Consider the following 20284-nt stretch of genomic DNA (forward strand, 5'->3'; position numbering starts at 1 on the left):
CCCAAGATGGCTGCCAACACTTCTTGGATGAAGTGCTGACAGCCAATCAGATCTCAGGATGAGATGTGTGGTTAGGCTCCGCCCACATATGTATATGATTTTACTTTTGATTTTCTCAGGAACTACTGAACAGATTGACACCAGACCTGCAAAAGGCACTTCCCTGACCTGAGGACTACCTCTCTGCCAAATTTCAAGTAATTCTGTTCAGCCGTTCGGGCTGTACCTTGGACTAAAGGTCCCTATAGAAAATTGCATGGGGAAAACGCGTTTTGGGACCCCCCTTTTTTCTCAGGTCCCGCTTGACGAATCCCCCCGAGACTTTCAGGGTAGGAGCGGAGCGCCCCACCTATTTTGAAAATTTCGCGAGGATTCGTCAACCGGCGCCAAAGTTATTCCAAATAGAATGTTGCGGATTTCCTATGGAAACCCGGTCCTAACTATAACTATCTACTGGTGACCGCCAGTAGATAATATGTATACATGTATGTATATATATATGTATGTGTATATATATATATATATGTGTGTGTGTGTGTGTTTGTGTGTATATATATATGTATATCACCTTCTCTATGCCTGCCTGTGTGACAAAGGTATGCGTAGTAAAGACAGATGTGTGGTAAATTAATACGTTGTGAAAAATTCATGGTAAAGACATGCATGGTAAATGCCTGTGTTGTAATGTTATACAATCATCTGTTTAGACTGAAAGCAGAAAGCACAGCTGCATAAGGGGGAAGGCAGGTAAGGTAGTGGGTTTTGGTTAAGTGTAGCAGGTAATGGGTAGGGCATGTTACATATAGCCTCCCCCTTATCCTCCACTCATGCACAGTCCTGCAAGGACAATTGCTTTTGGGGGCCTTACATAACATAAAATTATAGATGGTCAAAAGTGTATTACAGGGACATTTTTCACCTTGGGATTTTGAGGGACATCATAGACCACTCAAGCTTCGCTCTCATTGTATATTTGATACCACTCAGAACCCCTCAGTGATAAACGTTTCCGTAATTCACTGTGACCCATCTATAATTCTATACGTTTTGCACTGAGGGATTCTGAGTGACATCAACTAAACAATAAGAGCAAAGCTTGAGTTGTCTGTGATGTCACTCAGAACCACAAGGTTAAGAAGATCCCTGTTTTGCCCTTTTTACTCATCTATAATTTTATGTTATGTATGGCCCCAAAAGCATCTGCCTCTGCATTAGCAGTGTGCCAATTTTGTGTTATCTGTTTTTCTCTAATTATGTGAAATTTTGCTACAACGGGCCTCCACACTTTCATGTCTCGTATGCACAATAACGAGACCAACAGCTGTTCGGGTGAAGGCATCTTTATTTCCCCCTTACACCTGTTAATACTCTCCTTCCGGTCCCTTGTTTCCGGTTCCTGTTATGCCTGGCCCTGGCGTCGTGCACCGGGTCAGCCATGACGACACTACATCTCCCCCTTTTTTAAAAAATGTTCAATGCTTACTTGCTCAGAGTTCTTCAAAAAGCCGGGTGGGTCTCCTGATAGTCCTCTGTGGTCGGCGTGAGGGGCGTCCCTCTCTTGGACTCGCTGCGATTGTCACATTCTGATTCTTCCGCTTGGGTATATACTGCAGGATTACATTTCTTGAAGTGCGACACATTTCGTGTGATTCTCTTGGTCTCAGATGCAGCTGTGAAAATGGTTCCTTTCCGCCTCGTCACTTGTAATGGTTGGGCACAGTAGCGACTGTCAGTCTTTGCCTTTTGTTCTTGCCTGACTAGCACCCAGTCTCCTTCTTGAATGTCGGACACCTTGGTGTGTCGACGACTGTCTGCGTACTCTTTCATTTTTACCTTCTTGACTTTGTCAAGACCAACTAGTGTCCAGTGATCCAACGTCGGGGACCTGGAATGTATAGCGGTGTCTGCGGCTGGTATTCTGGTACGCAGAGTTCTTCCGAGCATCAAAGTAGCTGGACACTTGTTAGTGGTGTTATGTGGCGTGGTTCTGTATGCTCGTAGTACCTCGTCAAGTGCCGGTTGAGTGTCGTGTTGGGTCAGTTTGGCTTATTGTATTGTTTTCTTTATGGTGGCCATGAACCTTTCGACCATCCCATTAGCTTGAGGCCACATGGGAGTGAACTTTGTGTGTCTGAAGTTCAGGTGTCTTGCAAACTCTGCGAACGCTTGTCCATTGAATGGTGGGCCCTTGTCCGTCTTCACTACTGTGGGGATTCCCCACGCATCAAATGCTTCGTCGATGACAGGTATGACAGCGGTTGCTCTTGTGGATGAGACTTGTGCAATGGGGAATCTGGAGTACTCATCCATGATGACAATAATATACTTCACAGACTTCAGTGGACCAATGAAGTCGATGGCTACTTGTTGCCATACGCCGTCTGGGAGGTCAGACATTTGAAGCGGGGGTTGTGGTTCTTCTCGCCCTACTAGTTGGCATTGAGAGCAATCTCGGAGTGTGGTTTCTACCATTTGGTCGAGGAACGGGAACCAGACCCACTCACGTAGCTCTTTCTTCGTTGCCACCACGCCTGTGTGTCCTTCATGCACTAGATTTACAGTTCCTTATCTCAGTTGTTGGGGAATGACAATTCGCTAAGCTCTTAATAGTAGTCCATTCGTGCTGATTGTGAGATCGTCTTTTTCATGTCGGAATGACGTGAGTTCTTGCATTTTGACAGTCTTGTCACTTGGTGCCTCCTCCAGGTGTCTCCATGAGTTTGTGCGGATGCGATGTACTATGATCTGGAGTTTGGCATCCTTACCAGTGGCTTCTATGATGGCTTCTAATGGGACTGGGGCGGCCTTGCTTGATAAAGTACAAAGTGGAGGTATTCTTCTGCCAGTGAACACCTTGTCCGTGTTGAAATCTGGGGATGTCGCGATATGTAGTCTGCTGGGTTCTCCGCCTTCCCCGGTTTGTGAACAATGATGTACGTATATTCTTGGAGACGAATACCCCACTGTTCAATCTGTGGTGGCATCTTTGCTCGAGGATTTCCGAAGATAGTTATGAGGGCCGGGTGATCAGTGATTAGTATGAAGTGCTTCCCATAGATGAAGAGATGGAAGTGCTCACACGCCCACACAAATGCCAGACTCTTTTTTTCAGGCTGTGAGTAAGCTTTCTCCGTGTCAGTGAGGCTGTGACTACAGTACGCTATGATGTGTCGCTGTTCTCCTTCATCATCGTATTGGACTCAGATAGTTCCAAGTACTACAGTACTTGCATCAACTGTGATTTCTGTCTTTTTGGGGGGATGAAATAAGCCAGATTGATGGCAGAACTCACTGCTGATTTGATTTGGCTGAACGCTTGCTTGCACTTGGCAGACCAATGGAAGACTTCGCTTTTTTTTGTGAGTTCCCGCAGGGGATAACTGATGGTGGCGTAGTCCTTGATGTAACAGGCATAATAACTAGCCATACCCAGGAGAGATCGTTCATCACTGACATCTCTTGGGTATGGCGTGTCAGATAGTGCAGCTACTTTTTCAGCATCGGGTCGCATTCCGTCACTGTGGAAAATGTGACCATAGAATTTTAATGTAGACTTGCGAAACTCACACTTGTTTCGGTTGAGCTTGAGATTGGCATTTAGAAGAGCATGACACGCGCGATCAAGAGCCTTGTTGTGTTCCTTGCGAGTTTTCACCGAACACCAAGATGTCAGCACTGTAGTTGAATGAGTTTGGAATGTGCTGGATGACTCGCCGCACCGCCTCTTGAAATATTTCCGCTGCCGAGGAAATTCCTAAGTTGAGGCACTTGTACCTGAAAAGCTGTTGGTGCGTGGTGAAAGTGGTGATGTACCGGGACTTCTCGTGGAGCTCAAGCTGAGGATACCCTTTTTTTAGGTCTAATTTTGAGAAGACTTTTGCTCCTTTCAGACGAGTGATCATGTCGCTGATTTGGGGTCCCGGATGCCGCTCATGCTCAATGGCTGTGTTTGGAGCTTGCATATCCACGCAGAGACGCACTTTGTTCTCTACTCCCTGTTTGGGGACTATTACCACTGGTGATACCCACAGGGTGGGTCTGGTTGACCTCTCTATGATGTCTGCTCTCAGTAGATCCTGCAGCTCTTCATTCACCGCTTGCTGGAGGTGAAAAGGTACTTTCCGGTGGTGTTGGGCCACAGGTGTCACTTTGAAATGAGCTAGTTTTCCTAGTCTAGAGAATAATTTCGGGAATTTGCTGATGATATCAGGTGTGTCATCCACTTTGTATAGGATTTCCACTAGCTGTAGGCGCTCCACTGTGGGTAGGCTGAGAAGACACTCAGCCGCTTCAGGGCCTTGTATGACGTGGATTTGCGCATAGACTGTCCTGTCTTCATATGTCAGAGACGTACGCAATTGTCCTAGGCACTGCAGTGGTTCTTTGGACATCCATGTGTAGACATGTAAAGCGGCCGGCTGTAGTCTAGGTTTCAGATTCATCCTATTGTACTCAGTTTTGCATATGTAATTGAGTGACGCTTCAGTGTCTAAAAAAACTCCGTGGGGTGTTTTCCCATTTGAATGTGCAGCCTGGGGTATTTCTTTAATCGGTCAGGGTCCGCTACCATGCATACATACTTATCGCTGTCTTGAGATATGGGAGTGAGGGCCGATGATTCCCTTGATGACGATCGTCGAGACCGATAGGAAAGGTGTGACCGAGTACTGGATCTTGATGAGCTAGTTGATCGGTCCCTTCTCTCTCGTACTGCTCTTGCGTGATGACGAGGCCCCGGGTTTCGTTTGGCTGGCGTGGACTCCTTGCGATAGGTTTGGCACACTGTTTCAAAATTATTCTTTCCCACAGCGGTGGCACTGTTGTCCCATGGCTGTGCATGGGCCTGTGTGAGGGTAATCTTGGCCTCAGCGATAGCATTGCAATGGTTGATTCCAAGTGTTGCTGGTCTTGTTTCCGCTGTGATTTTGGCTCGTGGGTTTCGAGGATTTCTGATGGTCTGACTGGTGCCGTGGGTCTGCCTGAGAGTGCAATCGTAAAGCTTGATCACGTTTTCCGTCTTGCCTACTTCCATCTTTTTTGCTTGCTCTTCAGCTTGATCATTTATTCGCGTGAGTTCTTTGATGTCGTCTAGTGAGTAGTGTTTCTTCAGCAAGCGACGGCGCATGGATTCCGACTGGCACCTTTCTATGATCCGTAGGCGAAGTGCATCTTCGGTAGTGAAGTATCGGGCTAGGCGTTTAAGGCGTGTAATGAAGTCACCCATCGCTTCATCTTTTTCTTGGGATGCTAAATTGAAGGTGTAACGTTCATAATCAAGATTTCGCTTGTGGAAGAATTTTCTATTTAATGCCTTACTTACATTGGGATAGGAGGCAGATATGGCCAGTGGTAGCTCCTTAATGATTTGTCCGACGTCTTTGCCCACCAGATTACACAAGGCAATAAGCTGCTGGTTGGGGTCATTGACCCGCGATCCTTTCATGAAGTCCTCGAAGTCTTCCAACCAACTTTGCCATCTCGGGCCCATGCTATTTGCAGATGTGAGCATCAAGGGTTCTGGGGGGCACAGAAATGAAACCCCCAGCAGCACTGGACCGGGCTGTGCGATTTGCGCGCGACCTGGTTGCGCATTCTGCGAGGAGTCTGGGGGCGTAGACATGATGACGTGCAATCGATTCTGTTCGGTCTTCTCAACTCGGCAGCTTGTTTGAGCAGTGTCTGGTAATGTAAGGGCGCAGTGGGCAGCATGTGGTACTCAGGAGTACTGTCGCATTCCTCTCCTGTGGTAGAAGTAGTGGTGCTCTCTTCTTTGCCTGGTTGTAAGATGGCCACCGGAATGGTGACAGGGTCTTCCCAATGCTATGTGTCTGACCTCAATATGGCCGCCGGTAGGCACAGGCGTGTGTAGGCCACAGGCATGTGGTGGTGAGACAATTCTGAAGTCCTGGGGTTGGCACAAACTTGAGGTGGCAGCATACTGCAGGCACTTGACTCCGCCGCGGTTCCGCTGCACAGCGGGTGTTCGCGTCCTTGGTATCAGCACTCGGCCTCACTGCAGGTGACGTGGTGCGTCGTCTGGGTGCGCGCAGGCTGGGGGATTTCTTCCTTATCCCACCCTCGTTGCCAGTTTCATATCTCGTATGTACAATAACGAGACCGACAGCGGTTCGGGTGAAAGCGTCTTTATTTCCCCCCTTACACCCGTTACTACTCTCCTTCCGGTCCCTCCTTTCCAGTTCCTGTCACGCCTGGCCCTGGCGTTGCATGCCGGGTCAGACATGACAACACTACACACACCCGTAGCACCCTTCCTGCCGTTCTATTCCCACCCATCCTAAAGCCCTGACAGACTTGGTGACTGTCCTGTCAGAGGAGCATGGAAATACTTTACGACATGGCAACAGTGGGAAACAAATTCTGTTGCCTATTGTTGCTCCGAGAGTGCAGTAATAACCAGATGTAGAATCTAGAATTCACGATAGAGGCTTCTAATGGAAGTCATGCATAAGTAGTTCCTTTTTCCTCCAACAGCAGTGGATCCTCTGGGCAGGAGTGGTTCTGAGATTCTTTGACCTTTGGTTCTACATCGACCATGAGCTCTTCCTCGGCCACCTATTATACTTCTGACAATAGGATGAATAATGACTGAACCCCTATTCATTTTTTTCATTTTCCAATCTTTATTTCGACCATTTGGTCATAAAAGATGCACATACAAAAAAATCACATGAATTCTGTCAGATTTGTTAAAACATCAATACATGATTTTAAGATCAACACAGACAATAAAAACAGTTATTAAGAATTGAAGTGATTCTAAAATCTACCCAGCATTTTTTAAAAGACGAATACGCGTATACCAAACATTCGTAAAGAATTTGGAAAGTGCAAAAACGGTTGGGCCAGAAACATCGGATTTTAAAATCCTGTACATAGGTGTATATTCCCTGCCACCCAAATTCTTAATCAAGGGAAGCAGCCAATGCTTTCTGGCTGCCTTGTAGGCTGGGCAGAAAAAGATCACATGCAAATCATTTTCCTCTTTATCAACGCAAAGAGGACAGTATTTGGTGGAAGGGACTTGTAGCCAGGTGCTTGAAAAGGACCGAAAAGGCAATGTACTGTATCTCCACTGGAGAAATAACTTTCTAGTGAGTATGGGATATATGGGATCGAAAGCCTTCTCAAATCTGTAGAGATCCTTAATTTGCAGGAATATGGAAGAGAGGGACCCCTCTGTCTGGGTAGCTAAGGCCCTTGCCCTTTTGTGTTCGTGATACAGATTCGCCAGGGATCTCTTAGAGATTCCTGGTGCTACATTCGCTGGTTCGGTCCACAATTCAGGGAGCCCCAGATCGGTGCAAATTGACTGGATGTTTTTGACCCAGGGAATACTGAGCGCCTTGGGGTGCTTTAATAGTTCGGCCAATTCCGCCCTATAGTCGGCGAGATCATCGCCGCTCCATAGCCTGCGCCAGAAGGCAATGGGTCTTAGACTTATCTCGTCGGCAAGTGGCCGTAGCCCTAGATCAAGCCTCAGAGGAAGAAGTGGAGTGCTAGGGGGAAGTGCGGTTATTTGTCTTATAAACCTATTTTCCGTGGAAGACAGGTTCCGACATGGAATGTGGCCCCACAATTCAGCCCCGTACAAGATCGCCCCCCTGGCCTGGGCTTTATATATCTGAATTAAGGCCCCCAGTGGGCGGTAGGTCGAACCAATCATCATCCGGGATATACCCCCGGTAATTTGCACTAATTTAAGGTTAGCCCTGCTCTGATGGGTCCCCCAGGTCATATTTTCGTTGAGCGTCACGCCGAGATATTCAAACGTGGCTACTCTTTCCAGCCGCACTGCTCCCAGTTGGGGATTCGGGCGCTGTTTGGGGCTCGGATTCAATACCATATATTTGGTTTTTGTGGCGTTGATTTCCAACCCTCTATCCTGGCAGAAGGCCACAAAGGCATCGAGTATCCTTTGGATGCCCATGGGTGTTTTAGATATTAACAATGTGTCGTCCGCGAACATTATTGCGGGCACACTGTTGCCATTTAATTTGGGGGCATCTGTGTAGTCGGTGGCGTTAAGATGGGCGATTACCCCGTTGACAAAGAGGCAAAACAGGGTCGGCGCCAGCACACAGCCCTGTCTTACCCCTCTGCCAACGGGGAATCTGTCAGTCAGTTCCCCCGACCTCCCACACCTCACCTGGGCATAATTGTTATGATGCAACCTCTGCAAGGTCAATAAAATATCTGGTGGTACGCCCATCCCTGCCAAGATAATCCAAAGTTTTCCCCTGGGCACGAGGTCGAAGGCGGCCCGTAGGTCCACGAAAATCGTGTACAAACTACCGCCCTCGAACCTCACTGTCCTCCAATAGACCAGATTCAATCTAAAAACCTGGTCCACAGTCGATACCCCTTTCCTAAATCCTGCCTGATAGGGACTGAGGGCGCCCACCTCCTCTATCCAGTCCTGGAGCCTATTCAGGAGAACCCTGCCGAACAGCTTCTGCGCTACGTCTATCAGACTAATCGGTCTGTAGTTGGCTGGGAGGAGGGGGGATCCCTTTTTGAAAATCGGGACCACCTCAGCCCCCAGCCAAGTACTAGGGATTTCCATCCCACCGAGGATACCGTTAAAAAGAGCAGCGAGGTAAGGCGCCCAGACGGTGGGCTCCTGCTTGAACAGGTCTCCCGGTAGCCCATCCAGTCCAGGCGCCTTCCCCGAAGCCAGGCCTGAAATAGCAGCAGTGACCTCACTCAGTGTTATTGGATCCGCCTGAGGGCCCAGCCTCTCCGGTTCGATTGGCGCAGGGAGTTCTCCAGACTCAGCGCTATATAGGGACTGGAAGTGGGCCTGCCACACTCCAGGAGCTATGTTAGGCTCCACTGCCGAGTGTAGACTCCCTGATCCCCCATTCAAAATTCTCCAGAACAGGCGTTGATCTTGAATTGCTAGGGCCTTTGTAAGTTCTTCCCACAGATTTTCCTCCCATTCTATTTTGGCCTGAGCAAGAAGCTTCTTATAAGCTTGCCTGCGTTGCTTAAGGCGTTCCCCTCCTGTGCCCTCCTTAATTGCTCCAAGGAGTTCTGTTTTGGCCCGTCTACAGGCTACATTATACCATTGTGTTTTACCTTGGCACCTCTCCCTAGGCTTTCGTATGTTACGAGTAAAGTGGGGTGCCGCAACTTTTATAAGTTCCTCATGGGCAACAAACAGTTTACTCCTTATATCTATTTTATTTGCCACACTGTCAAGATCCCCAACAGTTTCCAGGATGGGAGTAATCTCTGCATAAAGCAGTGGGAGTTTATCCTTGCTTGTGACCATATGCTCCCACCTAATTCTTCTCCTACTGTTATCTATGAGGAGCGTGGGGCGATTCCCTTCCTCATGGGTCACTAGGGCCTGAGGTGCTGGATGAGCAAGGTCTAACTCGAGGGCATTGTGGTCACTGTCCAACCTGTCTATTACCCTGAAGTCCTGTATTGTTGACCATCTCGCCAATTGGACCAGGACATAGTCCAAATGAGACTCTCTTCCCCGCCGATTGTAAGTATTTTTGCCTGGTATATCGGATTTAATTCGCCCATTACATGCTCTAAGTCCAAACCTTAACGTAAGGGCAGTGATTTGCAGTGCCAGTGGGGTCCAAGCTTTCGGAGATGGCACATCAACCCATGGTACTGCCCACCTAACTTCTTCTTCTGATAAGAACCCTTCCTGGAGGCCGGGGAGTGGCTCAAAGTGAGAGTTAAAGTCCCCAACCACCACATAATATGAATCAATCGACAGTTCAGATAAGAAGTTCGAGAGTTCATCAAAGGTCGATGATTCTTTTGCCATTCCCATCGGCCTGGAATAGATGTTGACCAGCAGAAGGTTAGCTTTGTTTGGCCATGTTAATAAGACCGCAAGGATGTCATCAGAGTTGAATGGGAGCCGTGTGGCCACACAGCCCAGGTGCGCAGCAACCCACGTCGTAAGGCCCTCTGATGGGCGGCCTTTGCCTTCCCACCTTGCTGGGATGAAAAATGACGAATAGCCTTGATGTCCATAGTCCTCTCTGGCCCAGGTTTCCTGGAACATGCATATGTCACCAGTTTCTATGTACTTTGCCCAAGCCGGGTCTTCCAGTTTGTTAGCTAATCCCGCGATGTTCCAGGAAATTATCTTCAAATGTTCGGAGGTGGCAGATGCCATACCATGAGGGTTGGAGGAGGTGAGTCCATGCCCCACTTCAAATGCGGGACCTATAATAGGAGCAGCAGAAGATGCATGTGGCACCGGCGGTCTTGGCGCACCATTGCCCACAAGGAAAGGAACCGTAGTTATCCCCTCAGCAACAACTACCCCATCAGTGGCTTGGTGAAAAGATTCGGTTCTGCCATGGTCTGAAGCAGCTGGATCATTCAGGGGGCCCGAAATTGGACCGGAGGACACAGCGGGGGTGCCCGATACCCCTGGCACTGTCTTACAGACGGTAAGTCAGTCGACCCCATCCAAACCGTTCAGGCAGTTAAAGCGATTGAAATCGCAAAAAGGTGTTTCAGGCGGTTGGAAGTACGGGCGTTGTAGAAAGCCTTTGTGTTTACGTCTGTGTTCCACCCTTGTCCAGTCATCGTGTGTTGGGACCTGGTGCCTGGGAATCGGGGGGAAGAAAAAAGATACTGGGAGGGTCTGTATGGTGGAATCAAGGGATCGGTTCATTCCTCCACAAATGTGTCGTACCGTTCCCGGATCCTTAAAGGTTACCATAATACAGTCCCCCACTATGGTTTTCCTGGTCTTCCCTAGCCATGGAACCCTTCTCACCATGATGATTTCGTTATTAAAATGGGATGGCAAGGGTCGGTTCCAGTTAAGCCATTTGATTACCTTTTTCTTAAGGGATTGGTAGTCCTCATTTTCCCCTGATCTTAAGTGGGGGGCACCAGCTAAGACCACCATTAATCTATTAGCTTCAGGCGGGAGGTCTGGCCTTCGTGGTCTGGGAGTTGGGCAAATGGGCGTGGGTGGGGGGGCGTTAACCTGATCTTGATGTATTCCAGAGGACTCTATTTGAGAGCTATGGGAGGCTAAGTCCACGGGTTGGGTAGGTCTGTTACTTTGATTATTGTGCCGTGCCTGGAGTTGGATGGCCATAAGGGGTTGCAGAGGGGGGGCAGGCGGTGGGTTTCTGGGGGGGGCTTTATTGGCATTAGTTGCAGCTTCTGCTTTGGAAGGATCCCCAGCAAAGGAATGGGTTCCCACTAGCTTTGTCTGCTTGTTTACTAGAGTGTTCAAAGTGGTAAAAGAAGTTTCTAGTAGGGTGAGCCTGATCTCGACTTTTTTTAAGCTGTCGGTAATGGGCTGCAAAAGGGAGCGGAGTAGGAATTCAATGCTCCCTTTGGCAGAGAGTGGGAGGTTTAAGTTTGAAGAAATTACCTCTGGTTCTTTAGTGGTGGCCGTTATACTGGGGTTTGGGGGCGTGGGCGGTGTAATGGTAGGCACTATCTCCGTAGGCTTCCCCAATAGAGCGGTGTTAGTGCGTTTCTTGCCAAAGTCAAGATGTGATATTTTGGATATCCCCCGCCCCCTCACTGTTTTCCGAGCACGTTTACTGGGTGGGGGCCTATGTAACTCCGCCACTACATTTAATTTGGACTTGCTCTTATTAGCCAATTGCGTAGGTGGGGTTTGAGTTACCAGGTTAATAGGGGTATGGGAGAACTCGAGAGGGGCTGGCTCTGTGTTTTTTCCAAGCGCTATCCCTGGAGTAGAAGGAATTTCCCTTAGTAAGACGGGGAAGTCCTCGAGTGTCGATTTAATCAGACTGCTGGGTGGAGTGCCTTCCTCTTGAGTGGTGGGATAAGGAATGATATCGGTCAGGGGCCTGGTTTTCATAGATTCAATGGAGCGCCTGCGCTCCACCCTACGCTTCTCAAGCGAGCTTTCCTTGACCGCTTCTCCTTTAGTTGGTTTAAAGTAATTATCCAAAGTCCCAGAGCTGGAGGCGCCATCCCTTGAGGGGGTTTCCCGTGGTGGGGGCGAAGGCATTGCCTTACTTGTAACACAAAGGGGGATCAAGAGAGTGGGCCCAGCCCAGCCTCCTTCGGCCACTGACGGCCAAAGACGGTCCCGCCCTTGTCCCGGGCTTCTCCCGGGACGCTCCCGCGCGCTCCCGCGCAGCGGTGTTCGTGCTCTCACTTATGGCCTAGGATATAATTGGGTAATGGGTAAGGGCGTGGCGATGAGGGAGAGCTGCCCAGGTGTTGCGGGCGGAGCTGAGCTGTGACTCTTGGGAAACTGAGTCCAGCCCCTCCTGCTCGCAGCCCTCACAGCCCTTAGCCCTGGTCTGTCCCAACAACGGCAGCTCCCAAGTTCCAGGCGTCCCTTGGCGAAGCGGGACCCGCGGAGCGGGTTCCGCGAGGCGTGAGGTCAGAGGCAAAGGCAATGGCGATCCAAACGCCGTCCAGCAGGTCCACGTACTGCCCAGGTATGTGCGAGTGTTGTCCCACATAGAGGGAGAAATCCGGCAGCTTTCACTGGTCAGCTGAGGGCGTGGCGATGAGGGAGAGCGGCCCAGGTGTTGCGGGCGGAGCTGAGCTGTGACTCTTGGGAAACTGAGTCCAGCCCCTCCTGCTCGCAGCCCTCACAGCCCTTAGCCCTGGTCTGTCCCAACAACGGCAGCTCCCAAGTTCCAGGCGTCCCTTGGCGAAGCGGGACCCGCGGAGCGGGTTCCGCGAGGCGTGAGGTCAGAGGCAAAGGCAATGGCGATCCAAACGCCGTCCAGCAGGTCCACGTACTGCCCAGGTATGTGCGAGTGTTGTCCCACGTAGAGGGAGAAATCCGGCAGCTTTCACTGGTCAGCTGAGGGCGTGGCGATGAGGGAGAGCGGCCCAGGTGTTGCGGGTGGAGCTGAGCTGTGACTCTTGGGAAACTGAGTCCAGCCCCTCCTGCTCGCAGCCCTCACAGCCCTTAGCCCTGATCTGTCCCAACAACGGCAGCTCCCAAGTTCCAGGCGTCCCTTGGCGAAGCGGGACCCGCGGAGCGGGTTCCGCGAGGCGTGAGGTCAGAGGCAAAGGCAATGGCGATCCAAACGCCGTCCAGCAGGTCCACGTACTGCCCAGGTATGTGCGAGTGTTGTCCCATCAACCCCTATTGATGAGGAGCCACTCCGGCCCTCTGCTAACAAGCCAGCTGATTGGTGGGGAAGCTCAGCAATGCTCCTCACTTTTTTTCCTTTTGCCCGTGCAGTCTTTTAGGTGGTGGTTTTGACACAACACACGTGTCTGACCGCCTTTCCGGATTGTTCGGATTGACTTTGTGAGTATACTCTTTCGTTGTTTACGATAGGCACTTGGCCTTATCTTTTGCACTTGGTTGTTTCTATTCTCATCGCCCCTTTCCCATGTTTTGTTTTCCTTTTGTGTTTTGAGGTGTTCTTTTGTCGTAATAAGGACTGGTCTATGAGATTCAACCCTATGTGGGATTCATCTGACTGGCGTGACTTTGCCCTGGTATCTATAAATACTTAAGGTGAGGCTCTTGACGACGACCTTTTTGATGTAACCACTTACTTGCAATATGATCTATCTCTAATTGGCGTGATGTGACCAGTGGTCATTTTGGCTTTTATTAAATAGATTTCTGTCCTTTAGATTATATCAGTTTTATGTGATTAATTTTGTAACGGATATATCTTTGGAGTATATAAAAGACTGGTAGGGTTTATCTTTCCCTTCCATGTGTTCTTTGTTATGGGTTTTTTTGGTCGAATTTAGGGTTTTGGTGCCTTTCTACTTTTTATTTTGTGTTTTCCTGATGTAGATTTTAGCATCCAGTTTCAACGATCTATACTGGACAGTCATTCATGTCCATATTCTTTTGAGATTTCCTACTTATGACTGAGCATTGCTCGTTAGAAATCTCTAAGTTGGATACAATTCACAGGTATTTGATGTGGCTTTTTTATGCCCACACTCATGTTATTTTCGCGTAATTGGTGGTGAGATTATTGTTTTTTGAATTTCACTGCGTTTCATCTTTTCCCTTTTTCACCTTGGGTGTTTCCTTTTGTGCATCTCTTCCTTGGGTTTACATTTTTGTCGCTCTATTCACACCGTGAATGTTGGTGTACACAATTTTGGATACTTCGTACTAATTTTATAATGTTCAGCCATGTTTTTAATTAATTATATTATGAAGAATGCATTTTGATTCAGATGGTATTGTTTTGCCTGTCCTTGTCCTTTGGGTCTTTCTATTCTTTGTGAGTTTCCTCATTGGAAAAGGGTGTGTTTTTGGCAAATAAGAGAATTTGTATTGTAATGTTTTATTATGATCTTAGTTATGATCTTGTATCCTTCCAGCCCTGAAGATTCAAAGATTCTTTCTCTCTGATGAAACACGTGTCGGCTGGCCGTTTTTTGTACAATCTATTAAAGAAGAATTGATATCTACGTTGGATTCAGCCTATCTCTGTTCTTTTGCATGGACCTTGCTTCTGTAATTTCAATTGTGTGCACTGGCTCTTGTTGAAATAGGATGAAACTGCTAACAAGCCAGCTGATTGGTGGGGAAGCTCAGCAATGCTCCTCACTCAGCCTCCATCTCCAACATCTTCTTTCCTCACTCTGAAATCCTACTCAGCTCAGATGCAAGAGTGTGTCATGCCCAGATGGATACATCTAATGTTCTTACTGCAGTGCAGCCATTTGAGGGGCACAGCTACCATGCAGGCTTAATTTCTGTCATGCAGGCAGATATGTGCACAGTAGTTACATATGTTGTGTCGCACCCACATGCAAAACGCCAGACGCCATTCAGAATCAAGTAATGTCTAATGTGACGAACTGTGACAGCAAATTCTCCTGTGAAATGAGTTCGTGAAAAAGACATAAGCATCAAACCTACTCTTTTTGTAAAATCTCATCAGTGCCACCGATGACAGTCCTGGCTCAGTCAATCTGCCTAGCTTGTATTGTTTAAGTAGATTAATGTCACAACCTGAGGCGCATCAGTTTATGTTAAGTTAGATACAAGAAGACAAAACATGCAGAAGTTCGATTGAAACCCTCCAGAAGATGAAACCTTAAAGGGCTGTTTGGAAAACCTTTGACTTGGATAGATGCACACTGCCTTGCAAGATTAGCACTCAGAAAATGCAGAAGTGTGATTCTTCTTAAAATGCCATGCCTTATCTATCATTATTCCTCAGTAATATATATATATATATATATATGTATATATATATATATATATATATATGTGTGTGTGTGTGTGTATATATATGTGTGTGTGTGTATGTGTGTGTATATATATATTTATATTTGTTATAAATTTACGATGATGGTTTATACAGTGTTCTATATTAGTCGGTTCTTGGTAAGGAAATGTGCCACATTTGCACTTTCTTTAATAAAACATTTTTAAACATAACAACATGCATAAATGTGATACGAAGCACTGTGTAATGGAATGGAATGGAATATTGATATGTAAAGCGCACTTTTGGGCAAAAGGCGTCCTGGCGCAGGTGAAAACATTGTTTAGTAGAAAAGAAAAATAAAGGTAACAGCGGACATCTAATGTACGAAAAGCCACGTTTTAGAGGCTGTTGTAAAAGGTAATAACTACACAGGCATGATGGCACTTGTGAAACTTTCACTGACGATACCAAGTGCAAAAGCAGTAAAAGGCCTCCTGGCCCATAGGAATCAATGGGAAGCCAGTTACCATTACCGAATCGGTAAATACCGATTCTAAATTACCGACCAATTCCGATTCGGTAATTTTTACCGACTGATTACCTACATACCATTTACCACTTCATAAATACCGAATCGGTAAAATTCGGTATTTATGAAGTGGTAAATGTTAGGCTACCTACATAAGGCCCTTAGTCTCCCCATGTCTACAACCAAAATGAATTTGTTCTTGTGTGATGTAACCAATGCTCATGTAAAGCACTCCAATACCTGACAAGTCTGCACTATATAACACTGCAAAAACACAAAATAATAAGGGCCTCATGTAGGTGGCCTGGCATTTACCACTTCATAAATACCGAATCATACCGATTCGGTATTTATGAAGTGGTAAATGCTATGTAGGTATTCCTGCGGTAAAAATTACCGATTCGTAGAAATTCGGTAATTACCGAATCGGTATTTACCGATTCGGTAATGAGGCATACCTTCCCATTGATTGAATCAATGGGAAGGTATGCCTCATTACCGAATCGGTAAATACCGATTCGGTAATGGGGGGAACACAATCAAGGATGGCAGGGTGTCACATTGACACCCTGTTGCACCCCTGATTCCTGCATGTGTGCACATGTGGCACACATACATGCCCTAAGGGCATGTATGTCTGCCACATTGCACACTTCTACGTGCAAAAAAATGCTTTTTCACAGCCATTCTTCATTTACCACCAACTATTAGTTGGTGGTAAATACCGACTCCACACGACACCCACACACTCCCCCTACATATCATTACAGGATTCGGTATTTACCGAATCGGTAAAATTACCGATTCGGTAATTTTACCGATTCGGTAAATTACCGAATCCTGTAATGTGCCCCCTACATTGCAAAAGCCTAAATACCGGTCGGTAACGGTATAATTACCGAAAATCGGCCGTTACCGACCGGTATTGGGCTACCTACATGAGGCCCTAAGTGTTTTGCACACTTCTGTCATTGGGCTATATTTGGGCTACATCTGGGTGATTTTGGGCTACATTTGGGCTCTTTTGTCTCCGGTGGCCATCTTGGGAGATTTATTTGTTATGAAGTTTCCTAATTTCCTCATGTACTGCAGTCTCCTCAGTAGGAAATGCTTTCAGTTTTTTACTTTGATTCCATCATGAAGGTATTCAGATATGTCACACATTTGCCATAAATTCTGAATGTTAGCACTCTAGTTGCTCATTAGATCACTGTAGTAAAACTACTGTTCACCATGGAAGTCTGCTCCTGGTATTAAAAGTGCATGTTTCAGTCTGCATGTCAGAATTTTTTAATGAAATAGAAGAGGATTTGAGAAGTCACTCAAAATGTGCCCTCATTTTCTTTCTTCAGCATTAATCATAATTTCTATGGCAAAATGAACCCCCTCATTGTGTTCCTTTTTAAATTAAATGTTTTAAGTGTTACCAGTTTATTCCAATCAAGATGGCTTCAGGTGTGCCATACTTTTGTCATAATGAAGACAGTAAGCGCTGTAGTTGTTTTTAAGAACACTCTGGGACATTCTGTCATTGGGCTATACTTGGGCTAAATCTGGGTGATATTTGGGCTGCATTTGGGCTCTTTTGTCTCTGCTGGCCATCTTGGGAGACTTATTTGTTATGAAGTTTCCTAATTTCCTCATTTACTGCAGTCTCCTCAGTAGGAAATACTTTCAGTTTTTTACTTTGATTCCATCAAGAAGGCATTCAGATGTGTCACACATTTGCCATAAATTCAGAATGTTAGCACTCTTTTTGCTCATTAGATCACTGTAGTAAAGCTACTGCTCACCAGGGAAAACTGCTGCTGGTATTGAAAGTGCATGTTTCAGTCTGCATGTCAGAATGTTTTAATGAAATAGAAGAGGATTTGAGAAGTCACTCAAAATGTGCCCTAATTTTTCTTTCTGCAGCACTAATCATACTTTTTATGGAAAAATGAACCCCCTCATTTTGTTCCTTTTTAAATTAAATGTTTTAAGAGTTACCACTTTAATCCAAGCAAGATGGCTTCAGGCGTGCCATATGTTTATCATAAGTAGGACTGTTAGCGCTCTAGTTGTTCTTTGGAACACTCTGGGAAGCTGCAGTAGAACACAAAGGAATCAACTGACAGTCTCTGCCCTTGTTGGATGTACATGTTTTACTGAGAATGTCAGACTTCATTCTCACATGACTGAGAAAGATAATGTGAATTTACAGAAAATAAGCTCTCAGTTTAGCTTATAGATCACCTTCCAAACCTCTGTGGGAAAAGCATGAGAAAATATTTTTCTCTCAATCATGATATCCCAGCAGAAGGCTTTTTCACATGGTGAAATCACCTTAGAACATACCACAATTCCTAAAATGAGTATGGTACCATCAACAAATGATTTATAATGTAACTAAAGTCTTAAAACCTTCTATTAACTGCAATGCTTTTTAATGAGGTGCTATCATGTATATTGGTCCCAAGATGGCTGCCAACACTTCTTGGATGAAGGGCTGACAGCCAATCAGATCTCAGGATGAGATGTGTGGTTAGGCTCCGCCCACATATGTATATGATTTTACTTTTGATTTTCTCAGGAACTACTGAACAGATTGACACCAGACCTGCAAAAGGCACTTCCCTGACCTGAGGACTACCTCTCTGCCAAATTTCAAGTAATTCTGTTCAGCCGTTCGGGCTGTACCTTGGACTAAAGGTCCCTATGGAAAATTGCATGGGGAAAACGCGTTTTGGGACCCCCCTATTTTCTCAGGTCCCGCTTGACGAATCCCCCCGAGACTTTCAGGGTAGGAGCGGAGCGGAGCGCCCCACCTATTTTGAAAATTTCGCGAGGATTCGTCAACCGGCGCCAAAGTTATTCCAAATAGAATGTTGCGGATTTCCTATGGAAACACGGTCCTAACTATAACTATCTACTGGCGACCGCCAGTAGATAATATGTATACATGTATGTATATATATATGTATGTGTATATATATATATATATGTGTGTCTGTGTGTGTTTGTGTGTATATATATATGTATATCACCTTCTCTATGCCTGCCTGTGTGACAAAGGTATGCGTAGTAAAGACAGATGTGTGGTAAATTAATACGTTGTGAAAAATTCATGGTAAAGACATGCATGGTAAATGCCTGTGTTGTAATGTTATACAATCATCTGTTTAGACTGAAAGCAGAAAGCACAGCTGCATAAGGGGGAAGGCAGGTAAGGTAGTGGGTTTTGGTTAAGTGTAGCAGGTAATGGGTAGGGCATGTTACATATAGCCTCCCCCTTATCCTCCACTCATGCACAGTCCTGCAAGGACAATTGCTTTTGGGGGCCTTACATAACATAAAATTATAGATGGTCAAAAGTGTATTACAGGGACATTTTTCACCTTGGGATTTTGAGGGACATCATAGACCACTCAAGCTTCGCTCTCATTGTATATTTGATACCACTCAGAACCCCTCAGTGATAAACGTTTCCGTAATTCACTGTGACCCATCTATAATTCTATACGTTTTGCACTGAGGGATTCTGAGTGACATCAACTAAACAATAAGCTTGAGTTGTCTGTGATGTCACTCAGAACCACAAGGTTAAGAAGATCCCTGTTTTGCCCTTTTTACTCATCTATAATTTTATGTTATGTATGGCCCCAAAAGCATCTGCCTCTGCATTAGCAGTGTGCCAATTTTGTGTTATTTGTTTTTCTCTAATTATGTGAAATTTTGCTACAACGGGCCTCCACACTTTCATGTCTCGTATGCACAATAACGAGACCAACAGCTGTTCGGGTGAAGGCATCTTTATTTCCCCCTTACACCTGTTAATACTCTCCTTCCGGTCCCTTGTTTCCGGTTCCTGTTATGCCTGGCCCTGGCGTCGTGCACCGGGTCAGCCATGACGACACTACATCTCCCCCTTTTTTTAAAAATGTTCAATGCTTACTTGCTCAGAGTTCTTCAAAAAGCCGGGTGGGTCTCCTGATAGTCCTCTGTGGTCGGCGTGAGGGGCGTCCCTCTCTTGGACTCGCTGCGATTGTCACATTCTGATTCTTCCGCTTGGGTATATACTGCAGGATTACATTTCTTGAAGTGCGACACATTACGTGTGATTCTCTTGGTCTCAGATGCAGCTGTGAAAATGGTTCCTTTCCGCCTCGTCACTTGTAATGGTTGGGCACAGTAGCGACTGTCAGTCTTTGCCTTTTGTTCTTGCCTGACTAGCACCCAGTCTCCTTCTTGAATGTCAGACACCTTGGTGTGTCGACGACTGTCTGCGTACTCTTTCATTTTTACCTTCTTGACTTTGTCAAGACCAACTAGTGTCCAGTGATCCAACGTCTGGGACCTGGAATGTATAGCGGTGTCTGCGGCTGGTATTCTGGTACGCAGAGTTCTTCCGAGCATCAAAGTAGCTGGACACTTGTTAGTGGTGTTATGTGGCGTGGTTCTGTATGCTCGTAGTACCTCGTCAAGTGCCGGTTGAGTGTCGTGTTGGGTCAGTTTGGCTTATTGTATTGTTTTCTTTATGGTGGCCATGAACCTTTCGACCATCCCATTAGCTTGAGGCCACATGGGAGTGAACTTTGTGTGTCTGAAGTTCAGGTGT

General features: G+C 46.5%; 1 protein-coding gene across 8 annotated transcripts in view; it reads left to right on the top strand.

Annotated features, from left to right (window-relative positions):
• LINGO1 (leucine rich repeat and Ig domain containing 1) overlaps positions 1-20284 on the top strand; it is a 3568664-nt gene that overhangs the window by 643586 nt on the left and 2904794 nt on the right. The window contains exon 3 of one of the 8 annotated variants that reach the window (XR_014978787.1): positions 14320-15120. The exons of the other annotated variants lie outside the window; for them this stretch is intronic. The gene's annotated coding sequence lies outside the window, so the exon portion shown is untranslated. Of the gene's footprint in view, positions 1-14319; positions 15121-20284 lie in introns of those variants that run through there. 8 annotated transcript variants of the gene reach the window in all.

This window comes from Triturus cristatus, chromosome 3_1 (assembly GCF_964204655.1).
Source record: "Triturus cristatus chromosome 3_1, aTriCri1.1, whole genome shotgun sequence".
Lineage (NCBI taxonomy): Eukaryota > Metazoa > Chordata > Amphibia > Caudata > Salamandridae > Triturus > Triturus cristatus.